The sequence below is a fragment of the Phaenicophaeus curvirostris genome, chromosome 1, assembly GCF_032191515.1.
Source record: "Phaenicophaeus curvirostris isolate KB17595 chromosome 1, BPBGC_Pcur_1.0, whole genome shotgun sequence".
Taxonomy (NCBI): Eukaryota; Metazoa; Chordata; class Aves; order Cuculiformes; family Cuculidae; genus Phaenicophaeus; species Phaenicophaeus curvirostris.
The window spans coordinates 79,290,957-79,302,353 of NC_091392.1; positions in this window are offsets into that span (position 1 = coordinate 79,290,957).

The following is an 11,397-nucleotide window of genomic DNA, read 5'->3' on the forward strand; positions in this document are numbered from 1 at the left end:
GCAATGAAAGCCTCTACTCCTCCACTGTATTTTATTCTGTGCTTCACTCTTTCTTTGGAAGCTTTCCATAAGATCTATAATCTTTCAGCATAAGTGACACTCCTCTCTCACAAGAGAAGATCAACGTGTGAAAATAGGTATACCACCAACAATCTTGTTATTTTATCAGAGTGGCTCCTTCAGACATAAAATCTCGTGGCCAAATTGATTGCAGTTAACCAGGAAAGGCCTGCGAATTCTTGGCTTTACGCCGGTGTTTGACTGATTTTACTCTACAAGTAATGGGCACAAGCTACTTAAGAATGCCTGCACAGGCTCAAAACTTTGTTAAATATTCCATTAGCACACATGCACAAAAAAAAAAAAAAAAAGCGAGGTACTTTTTCAAAACTATTTCCAAGGTTAACATTTCCAAGGTGGAACAATTTACTATCTGCTGTGTGTGTTTTAAGAATGCGTTGATACATGAGTGTTATTAGAATAGGCACCTTGGCTGAACTGGTTTCTTGGGTTTTGTACTTCCCTTTTATTTCTCTAATTATTCCTCTCCTTTTTCTTTCCTTTTATTCCTTCTTCTCTCTCTTTTTCTTTTTTTTTTCCCTCTTATTACGTTGGCAATCAAAGACCATTGCTCATCTGTTTCTTCCTCCTTTCTGGACAGTCGTTGTGCCCTCTTACTGCACAGTCCAAAACACAGAAGAAACTCAGACCAAGAAGTTTGGTATATGAAGGCTGTCCAGCATGTAGTTATATTCTTAGAAAGCACTGACTGCCAAAGAGGAGCAGCCTTCCACAGACAGCACAGATAGCTGCACATTGAACACACAGACCCCATACCCATTTCCAAAGCTTGGATGTAGACCATGCACCAAGTAATACCAAAAGCTACTGATGCAAATGTTGATACAGGTTGACAGTAATTTTCCAGAAGTTTTGGCTCTGTATAATTTTATTTGACTGTATACAACTCTCAAAACTACCAGAAACAGGAATCTATATATAAATTACACGTTCAAACTGAAGCCGACAGTTTATAAGAGAATGCTCTGCATTAAGAAGCTTTCAGAGATACAGTTAAAGGAAGGTTTTTGTCGCCAATTTCTAGGGAGAAGCTAGAGATCTATTTTTTATATGTTGTTTTCTATAAATTCTGTGTGAGACATCCCTAAAAATCCCAAATGACCATGAATGTCTAAAGCTTTCAGTCAAGACAGAGGTGAGGAGACAGGCAGAAAATACATGCCCATTGCCATGCACACACTTTGACAAATGTAAACAGAGCATGAATCATAGCACTAAGAAATCCATACTAGATAAGCTCATCTAGTGTCAATGAAACTAAAACACATCATGATTTAGTGTTTGATTAAAAGCACTTGGGGAGCAAATGCTTGTATCAAATATTACACTTCTCAACTACTCTGATATACTTGATATTTATAAAGATATAGGAAAATAGAGGTAAACATAGGCTAATATAATACTGGCTGTTGCTTCTGATTGACGTATGTGAAGTAAGGCCACATATAGAGGTTGAAGTTTAAAAGGATTTTAAAATTGGAAGTAACATTTCTGAGCCTAGCCCTGAAAAACGCTGACATTTGCAGTGCTGGGAGCAGGCTGTGAGAGGGATTTCTATCCTGGTTTCCCACCCAGAAGAATATATTTACTCTTCAAACATTTTGAGGCAGGCACCCATGGAAATCAACGGGAACACTGCCATTGGTTTTAATGGGAGCAGAATCTGTCCCTATGTGTAAATATACAGCAATATTTTTTTTTCCTCTCTTAAAAAACACCATCACAACTGGATGGAACCTGGTTTTAAACACTTAGACATGGGGCCTCTTTACTATAGGAGTCTCCGACGAGGTCCATCCTTAGCACCACACCAGCTGCCAGCTGAAGGCTCTGAAATGCTGATTTTAATCAAAATCTTTCCTTTCAAATCTAGCTTGCAGTTTACTCATAGCGCAAAAGTGCTTCTCAGCACTGGAATTTTCAGGATGCGATGCTGAGCCAAATACTGCAGGCGCAGCTTGCTTATAAGACAGCAATCTTGTGGCCCACCTTGGAGCCTGTAATAGGGCTACTGTACTCAGCCTCCCACCCTTGGTGAAGCCCACTAATAACATCTGTTTTATAGCATTCACTCCTGCAACCTGCTAGTTCCTTGGCTGTACTGCTGTCATAGAGAGGATGTGCTTTACTATGCTGCAGGTCTGGTGGAAAGTTGTCACACTTCAAGCCAAACGTAAAAGCAGCCAGTGCTGAATAAATGACTTGAAGTGCTTTCTCCAGGGACCCCTTCCAGGTCCCAGATAGGCAGATTTGGCCAGTGTTTGTAGACAGTCTTGCTCGGAGGCAAATTAAAAATCAAAATACAGACATCGTTTGAAAAACATCGAAAGCTAGACTCAAACATCCACGATGTATTAAGACATTCTTATATAAAAATAACCACAAGGTTGCAAATTCATACTTTCCTACTTGGTGAGACCAACTGCAACGAGGAATAAACCTGGAAATGTGTGGGGCAGACTGAGGCACTGCCTTCAGAGAAAGCATAAAACTGGAGGTGGAAAGCTGGAGCGAGAAAAACAAGACACTCTGAACTGGGTAACTGAACGGAGCAGTGGGTGGCACAAGGGGTAGTACCCTCACCTGCATGAGCACTGCCCATAGGAGCTGCCCCACTCAAGTCAAAGGAAGCAAAGCAGGACACTTGCTAGCTAAATATACAAGTTTTAACTGAGTAAGTCCATGGTATACTCGCTACCCAGCTCATCAACATTAACAAAGCACACTCCTCACCTATTGCACAGCCTCTACTGTGACTGAAAAGCCCCCACTGCAGTTTAGGAATATGGATGCCAGCCCTCATCCACACACAGCAGCAAGACACGCAGCTTTTGCTGTGTGTGGATGAGAAACAGGAGGGGAGGTTTTACTAGCAGACTTGCAGGATCCCAAGATTCAAGTCAGGAGCAGATGCAAGGTAGGGATTCTCTGCAGTCTGAACCGATGGGACAAAGATTTCAAATCATTGTGTGGTTTGACAGGAGATACCAATGTCTTTTGTTCCAATAAGGAGCCATTAACAAAGGTCAATTAACTTATTATTCGGTTTTAGTACATTCAGAGCATGAAGAAAGCCTGCACTCCAGCTGGCATGTCTGGCTGCATAAACAGCTGTGCTGACATGACTGAGGGGACAAGGCACCACAGGAAAAATACAGAGGAGCTATAAGGTAAGAGAAGTGGAGAGATGTAAAACTTCAAGCTAGTTTTGCTTCCAGACTTCACTTCAGAGAGCTACAACCTCAGACAAAACTAGCCAGCCATCTTTCAAATCAGCAACCCCTTCACATGTCCCTTTTTCTTTGCAGTTTCTTTTTAAGATTCTCTGACCAGGTTTGTAGCACAGCTATGCGAGTGATATATTAGCATGACCAAGTGGGTAGTGTACTGTGGCACAAAGGCAGGAACATGCGGTGAGGTCTGTAAGCCAGGATTGCCACCAAAATCTTGATACTCTTGGACCACAGGCTGTGGTTGTACACACACAATTTTGGCAGAAACCTTGGCTTCTGCAGAACACACTTTCAAGCACCCAGTCATGCCGCAGCATCAACACCTTTCTTGTGCTGGCAGTGTGGCACTTTCCAAAGCTGTACTGACTACTGACAATGTGAGAAAGGTGGCAGTAAAGGATGACTTCAAAGCAACCATGTAATCCTCACCACAGAAGCATGTTTATAGCTACCACTTTCCACAACACAGAAAGACTAAGCTCAGCAAATATCTCCATGAACCTCCTTTTACATGCTTCTGTTTTCCTTCAACAGTCATCCTGCTCTACAGCAGGATCACGTGTGACGACAAGTCACCTCTCTTCTCACAAATCCTGTTACTGCAAACCTTTAGGATACAGTAGTTGATAATCCTGCCTCTTCATGCTACTACTCTTGCTATATGTGACTCCTATTGCTACGTACAAATCATAGCATGGAATCATAGCTAGAATCATTGCGATTTGAAGCCACAATCATAGAATCATAGAATCATAGAATCATAGAATAACCAGGCTGGAAGAGACCCACCGGATCATCAAGTCCAACCATTCCTATCAAACACTAAACCATGCCCCTCAGCACCTCGTCCACCCGTGCCTTAAACACCTCCAGGGAAGGGGACTCAACCACCTCCCTGGGCAGCCTGTTCCAGTGCCCAATGACCCTTTCAGTGAAGAATTTTTTCCTAATGTCCAGCCTAAACCTCCCCTGGTGGAGCTTGAGGCCATTCCCTCTTGTCCTGTCCCCCGTCACTTGGGAGAAGAGGCCAGCTCCCTCCTGTGTACAACCTCCTTTCAGGTAGTTATAGAGAGCAATGAGGTCTCCCCTCAGCCTCCTCTTCTCCAGGCTGAACAACCCCAGCTCTCTCAGCCGCTCCTCGTACCGTATCAAAACAGAACATCCTGCTAAGTCAGTGTTCTATCAACAACACTATTCAATTCTTATTACACAGATTATTCTCACCTATCTGATCCCAGTCATGGTGATTACTGTGAGCCACATCTGGCTAGTTCTTTTCCTGCACAGATGTCTCACGATGCTCTTGCTGAGCTACAGAAACGCCCAAAGAGCCTCTCCAATGAAGCTGCTACTGCCTTCTCAGTGTGCTGGCTTCCACTGTACATCCTAGAGCCATGTATCTACTGAGAAATTACTATCGTGATGGCACCTGGGATAACTTTTGTCTGCACTGTTCTTCAATATTTTCATCTACTCATCAATTTTTTTTTGTATGTGTTACTGTAGAGAAGCAGCAAAATAAAGAGAAGCCTATGGTTCCATAAAAGTGAAGTCCATTCTTGCATTTGTATCTTAACAGAATTTGTCTAAAAAATTTATACTTCAAGATTAAGATCTTAAATAGGTTATTGCAGGATGTACTGTTTGTACAGTTATCATAAATCACCACGTATTATCTGGATTTAGGAATAATTTGAAATGTGTTAAAAATGCTAATGAGGCAGTAAGGAGATCAGAATTTGGGGCACATTTCCAAATTAATATTTAACATAATCTTCAGCCAACTCATATCCTCCTGTGAGACAATATTTGCCTGCTTTAAAATGTTTGCTTACACACTGTAAGTTAAATTCTGCCAAACAATATCACAGCTTCACTACTATGTAGTGGTGGCAGAAGATGTTGTTCACAGAAACAACTTATTTTAATTACGGTATTCATGAGAAAACTGTGAAAACATGAGCCAAGAGACAAAAAGAAGATACAGCCTGGAATTAACCACATTCTCCATCTGTTTAAGCACCATAGAGTTTTCTAGGGTAGGTAGGTCCTTCAAGTTGTTTAAAAGCACAAATTTCTACTTGAAAAAATAACATTAATCTTGTTTCCTTAACATTTCTTAGGCATTGATAGTGCTCTTTACACTGAATCAGAGTGGTTTTTGTTGGTGTGTGAGTTAAGAGTAAATTTCTGTAACCATTAGGGAAGGAGGTTGAAAGAAATAATCTCTTTTTTAAAACTGAACCAAGAAACTTGAAGATATTTATACCATGTTGCCTCAGTTAACCACACAGTTACCAGACATCAAATAATTAGTCAAAATGTTGGTTTTCTTGTATTTCTTGAAAGTTGTTCTAAATATGCAAAAAGTAAAGCACAGCTTCTCAAGGCTTTTAATGACTAAAAGACCCTGAGAGCCTTTGGAGGTACAAGGGGAATTTCTTAATGTGCTTACTCATAGACAAATTGCTTTAAGAAGTGACAAATGAAAGTTGTTTCTTCAAGAAACTGATAGGACCTTGTGTCAGTTCTGGGATACCTTAATGTATTATTTCACATCCAATTCATTGCCATAAAGAGTTCAAAACAACCTGATCAGCTTCACATTAAAGGGACTCCACCAGCAAGCCAGTAAGGGAACACAAAATGGCAAGGATGCCAGAACTCATTGGGAATGCTTTCAAATCATAAAGCATCAGAGAGAAGAAATGCTGGAGGCAAAAGCAAAATAAATGTAAAAGTTAAACAGAGTGTGATCACGTGTATGTGTGTTGTTATTGTGTCTTACTTGAGTGCTGCTATCACAAGCCTATAATGACATCATGAAGAAGTCCCATGCAAAAGCATTATATTTTTGTAAGTGATCTCTAATCTTTGGGATATTTTGACTAGAAAGGAAAGCAAAGTCAATTTCCCATCTTCCACAGCTAACAAGAACTGACCTCTGAATTTCCTTTGAAGACTGTACAGTCCAGTAATAAACATGCTTCATGCAATATATGTATCTTTAGGTGAGGGAAATCACAGTCCTATCTTTAAATATAAGAGGTGAAATGGAAACGCAGGACAGGCAAAATAGACACGTAGTTAAGACCAGGATGCAGTCACAACATTGCTAACACCACTGCCAAAAGTGCCAACAACGTATTGCCTTGGGAACATGCGATTTGAGAGGCCAGGTCATACTCTGTTCAGCAAATCTGCGCCTTCCAGCTCTGTTGGTGTGGTTTAGTGCAGTTTGCCTCTCTCTCTAAACAGGGAATTTTTACTGTTGCTGACAAGCCTAAGAAAGGAGATTTCTGTCATGGTCAAGAACTGCATAAGCATACAATGAAAATAAACTCCCACTCACTGGAAATTTTTGTTTCATACCATGTGTTTATTCTAGATAACAGATGCATTACTATTGCAAAAGCAGGTTGTGCACTTGGTATAGCATTTAGCACAGCAACACCTAGCAACATCTTCTTTTCACCCCACCCACGGGGAAGTCTACACCTGTGTTGGAACAGGTTACAAAGCTACTTAAATATTTACTAAAGGAAATGTATTATATGACAACTGTTCATGGGATGCATGGTATACTTCTCAAAAGCGGTATACTAAAATGGTGGAATAAGCGTGTCAGGTTTATAAGGCATTTAAGTTTTACTTTTTGAAATGTTCTTACACAATGCAAAGTATGGAATTTTAATAATATTTGATAAATGGGAGTTTGTATCAAAACCACATTTGGAATAGTAAGTTTTTATGGGGTAGAGTACATGCATCATTAAGAAGTCGTTAAATCCATCTTACCCAGGGTATAGATCCATATAAAATTAGAGAATTTATAAGGTTTTTTTATTTCAAATGGTAAAATTATTTTAGTTGCTCTGTATTTTTATGTGCTGGAAGAGTTAAGATTGTAATTAGACATTCAAAACCAGTTTGAGTGAGAGCAGCTACATGGAAATGGGAGCTCTAGATCCATTTTAGGCTAAACTTCCTTTAAAGTTAAAACAAAAGTTTTGCAAAGATAACGTGTAAGAAAGATTTTTGGAGCAAGGGTCTGGATAAATGTGTACACAGCCTCATTTATACACATATGCACAGACCAAATGCAATGAAACCACAACCTTCCTACAGACTCTCACCAACTGAACAGCTGAAGATATCACAGATTCTGACACAAAATGTACCTTGGTGCCACGGCCAAGCAGCTCTGGTTTAAATGCATGCAGATAATGGAACTTTCACTCCTAACTTAACCAGACTGCTTCTACCAAGGCAGTAATTCCTGTCTGAGCCTGCTGAGTAACATGTCTTCATACCAAGAAACCCCAAACCCATTTGACCCAGCAGAGATTAAACTGTCAACTACTTGGAAAAATTCACTGTGAAACACTCACAGGGTTATAGGAAAGGAAATATTTCTTTGTTTCCCCCATCCAGTCACTTTTTACTGCTCTAAAAAAACACTCCGTGCTGCAAATCAGTATGATTCAGCCTGAGACTTCTGCTGTGGGCACTCAATAGTTGTCCATATTCATATAGCTCATCTGCAAACCATGAAGACCTGTGATGTCACAAACCCGGGAAATAGCTTTTCTGAAGTCACCAAAAAAAATATTCTTCAATATTCTACAAGCCTGCCAGGTCTTAGTAGCAAACTATAAACTAAATTATTTTTTGCAACTGTTGCCAATTCTGGGGTTTCATCAGTATCATAATACATGACATCAAAACTGATACTTGTTCTGCAGATGAGTCACAAATTAATAGATTACTCCTTCCAATAGAATGGCAGTTTTAAGTGAATAATGCTAAAAAGTCCAATAAAGAACTTTGGGTCCTAAATATGCCCTAACAGCTACTGCTGTCAGAAAATAATGGACACAGGAGTGCAAGGCTGCCGCCTCTTCCCAATATCATCTATAACATGCAAGGAATTTCCCTGCCACAGAAAACATAGGAGATGGGACAGGAAAATAAAGAGTGAAAAATGAAAAGATACCTCAGAATTTGATAAAACAAACACTAACGTAAAGAAAGTTCAAAATGGGCAGATAGGTAGGCAGACACCAGCACAAAAGGAGTGTGCAACCAAAAGCAAAAGTCTGTTTATCACTCTGTTGTACAGACATAGATCCTTTATTTCCAGGTACTTCTGCTTCTATGTCTGTCTTTTCCTTTCAGTATGCACTCCCTCTCTGTTGCTTAGCTTAATGCTTAACTAAATCAATGCTGAGTGGTTTTCCTGCATCATGCTATTCTTATTTACTGATCACTGTTCAATAGCTCTTATTGGACAGTACAAATACAATATATTTTGCAATCTCTTATCTAGAATACGTTGTACAAAAGCTGTGGAGACACGAACTGGAAGAACTGCACTTCCACACAGGAAGTAAGGCAAGTCCCTCACTATTTCTGTCCAGGTAACACAACTTGAGGGACGCCTAAGCAATCAAATTTGTTCCGCTGAGCCAACAGTGCTTTCAAAGTTGCGAAGCATTCAGAAGACGAAGAGACAGAAGCATTCAGAAGACGAAGAGACAGAAAGTGGCTTAGTAAAATTTACAGAAACATCTTAGAGTGACTGACTATAATTTCTAGATGCCTATTTAGAAATACTTTCATAAGGTACGTAAGCACTGATCTTAAAATACATTGGAATTCATTCTAAAGTGCCCAAAATTTAATGCCTCAGTGCTTAAGGCATTGTAGACCATGCTGAAAAACTGTTTTGCCTTTTTTCTAAGCCTGTGCTTTTGCCTATTGAGTTGCAATTGCCATACATACTTGTGAACACTGCAATTACCAGTGTACTCTGTACTCCAATTCAATTTTCTTGACCTTTGCCTTCATTTGCATTTAAAGTGTTAGTGCACTTTAATGTTGATAAAATGCCCAATTTTAATACTACTTTTCATGGTCCATGCCTTCTACAGAGGGTGGAACTCAAATCCCAAACTTGCTGCCTCTGAAGAAAATTCTGAACTTCTGTTAAGACCTCCCACAGAAATCAGGAAAGAATTAATGGGCTGCTGAGTTCCTAATATGTCCCACCCTGCAGCACCTGAAGGAAGTAGGTGTTAGACTGGCAGGGAAGAGCTTGACAGGGTATCCAGCTATTAATGTGACTGAGATGCTTGAAGCCAAGGGAGACAGTTCCGAGTTAAAGCCTCCCTTTGGTGAAGACAGTCTGGCAGAAAATAAGTGATTTTTCTGGCTGCCAGTGACTTAAGGGTCTCTGATTGCAGGTGGGGTAGAAGTATTTGCCACTTTTTTTTTGACTTCTATTGACCGTTGGAGGGGTGAGGAGTCTGCTGAGTGCTGGGGCCAGCAGGGGTGAAAGAGTTTATGTTCCTGTATGTTTATTCTGGACTTCAGGGGCCATATAGAGAGTGGATTTTTTTATGCAATGCAGCTGGCAGAAGAAAATTGCTCTGATTTGAAGGCATCGGTGGGCAGACAGATCAACCAATATCACAATATCAAACAATATCACAGTCACTACTGTGTTATGCTACTCAGAGAGGGGATTTTCTAGGGGCATTATGGCCACACTGGTCAACAACAGTCCTGAAAATTTAGACAGCCTTTACGACTAATCTGGAACAGTAGGTTCAGGACACTCCGAACAACTGCCCTACTGAAACCAGAATGCCACTAAAGCCCATGCCCAGTTCCCCATAGATGGGTACAATTATACTGGGCTGATAACAGAGAGAAACTTTTGTTTCATAAGCTGCTTTGCAAGCACTCAGAGGACACAACATTAGGACACAACAAGATTAATTTGAATACTCAAATAACTGAAAAAGATTCAGAAAAAAAACCAAGGGAACTAATATATAGGAAACTCAAGCTTGAGCATCCTGTTGGGGTGTTACATGTAGATAGCTTTGGGAAAATATTTTCTGGAAAAACACTGTTTGATTATCCCAAATAAAGCCTGCAAAAAAAACCTTTGGCTTAAGCAAATAACAAAAACCAGTTACACATACAAACTGAAGAGAGAAGGGACTATGTTTACCTACAAAATTGCCATGACGTAAGAGATTTGTGTTCAAGGGATTTCAACTCACTACTAGTCCTGAGGTGCTTCGCTCTCAAGTGGTTCCTGGAGCTGTTTCACCTTGCATGGAATACCAACCAAAGTTTCAATCCCTGTGCAAATAAATCCTTTGTATTTGCATATACTGACAATATAAAACAGGAATGATGCTTGTCTGCTCCACATGACCGTATTCTGTATTTTTGGGGATATGACATTATTACAACATGTGAGAGAAGGATCCAAATGCCTAAATTCTTTTTTTTTTTTTTTTTTGTGCAGATACATTGCTCACAGCACCATAAACTAAAATAAAACATTTCAATCCATCACATTTCCTGGTAAAAGAAAACGTAGACAAGGACACATAACAGTGCTTTGCTGTTCAGTCACGAAGTATCAGCAATCCCCCTCAGTGACTCCCCAGCAACATAATTGCAGTGATGTTCACCTTTCCCCAGACATTCTTAGGAAAACATCATTCTCCAACTACTTTAGAGCCAGTATATTTGAAAGACTTGTGTTAACAGAAATGGACACCTTCACATGAAATGCAACAAAAAAACCCCAGGTGGGGCGTATCAGAGATCACACTAACAAGATTCTCCAAGTCTTCAGTCTATGCCTCTTCTTTCAGCAGCCAATTGAATAGTTAATATCTCTTCAGATTCATTCAAAATTAACTAATTCACTGAAATATGTACATAATTCAAAGCTAGGTCTTTTTATTAACATCAAAAGGCTTTAGATCAGGCCCTATTAAAAAGCAAGTCTCTCTACAAGTCTATTGTGTGTTTGTTATTAGATACACAATAGGGCTTCTGTAATTCCTCTCCCTGCCTCACCTGTCATTATTTGTATGTTGTCATTAAAGAGTCATAAATGTCAGTCAGACCATCATCCAGAAAAGCTGAAGAAAGGATTCTTGGTCTGCCAAGTTGTAGTTCTGATAAGGGATCACCTGCCCAAGCAGTGCATTCCTACCTCACTACTACCATTTCCTTCCAAATGCACAGATGCCTTCCCACAAATTATTGTGGT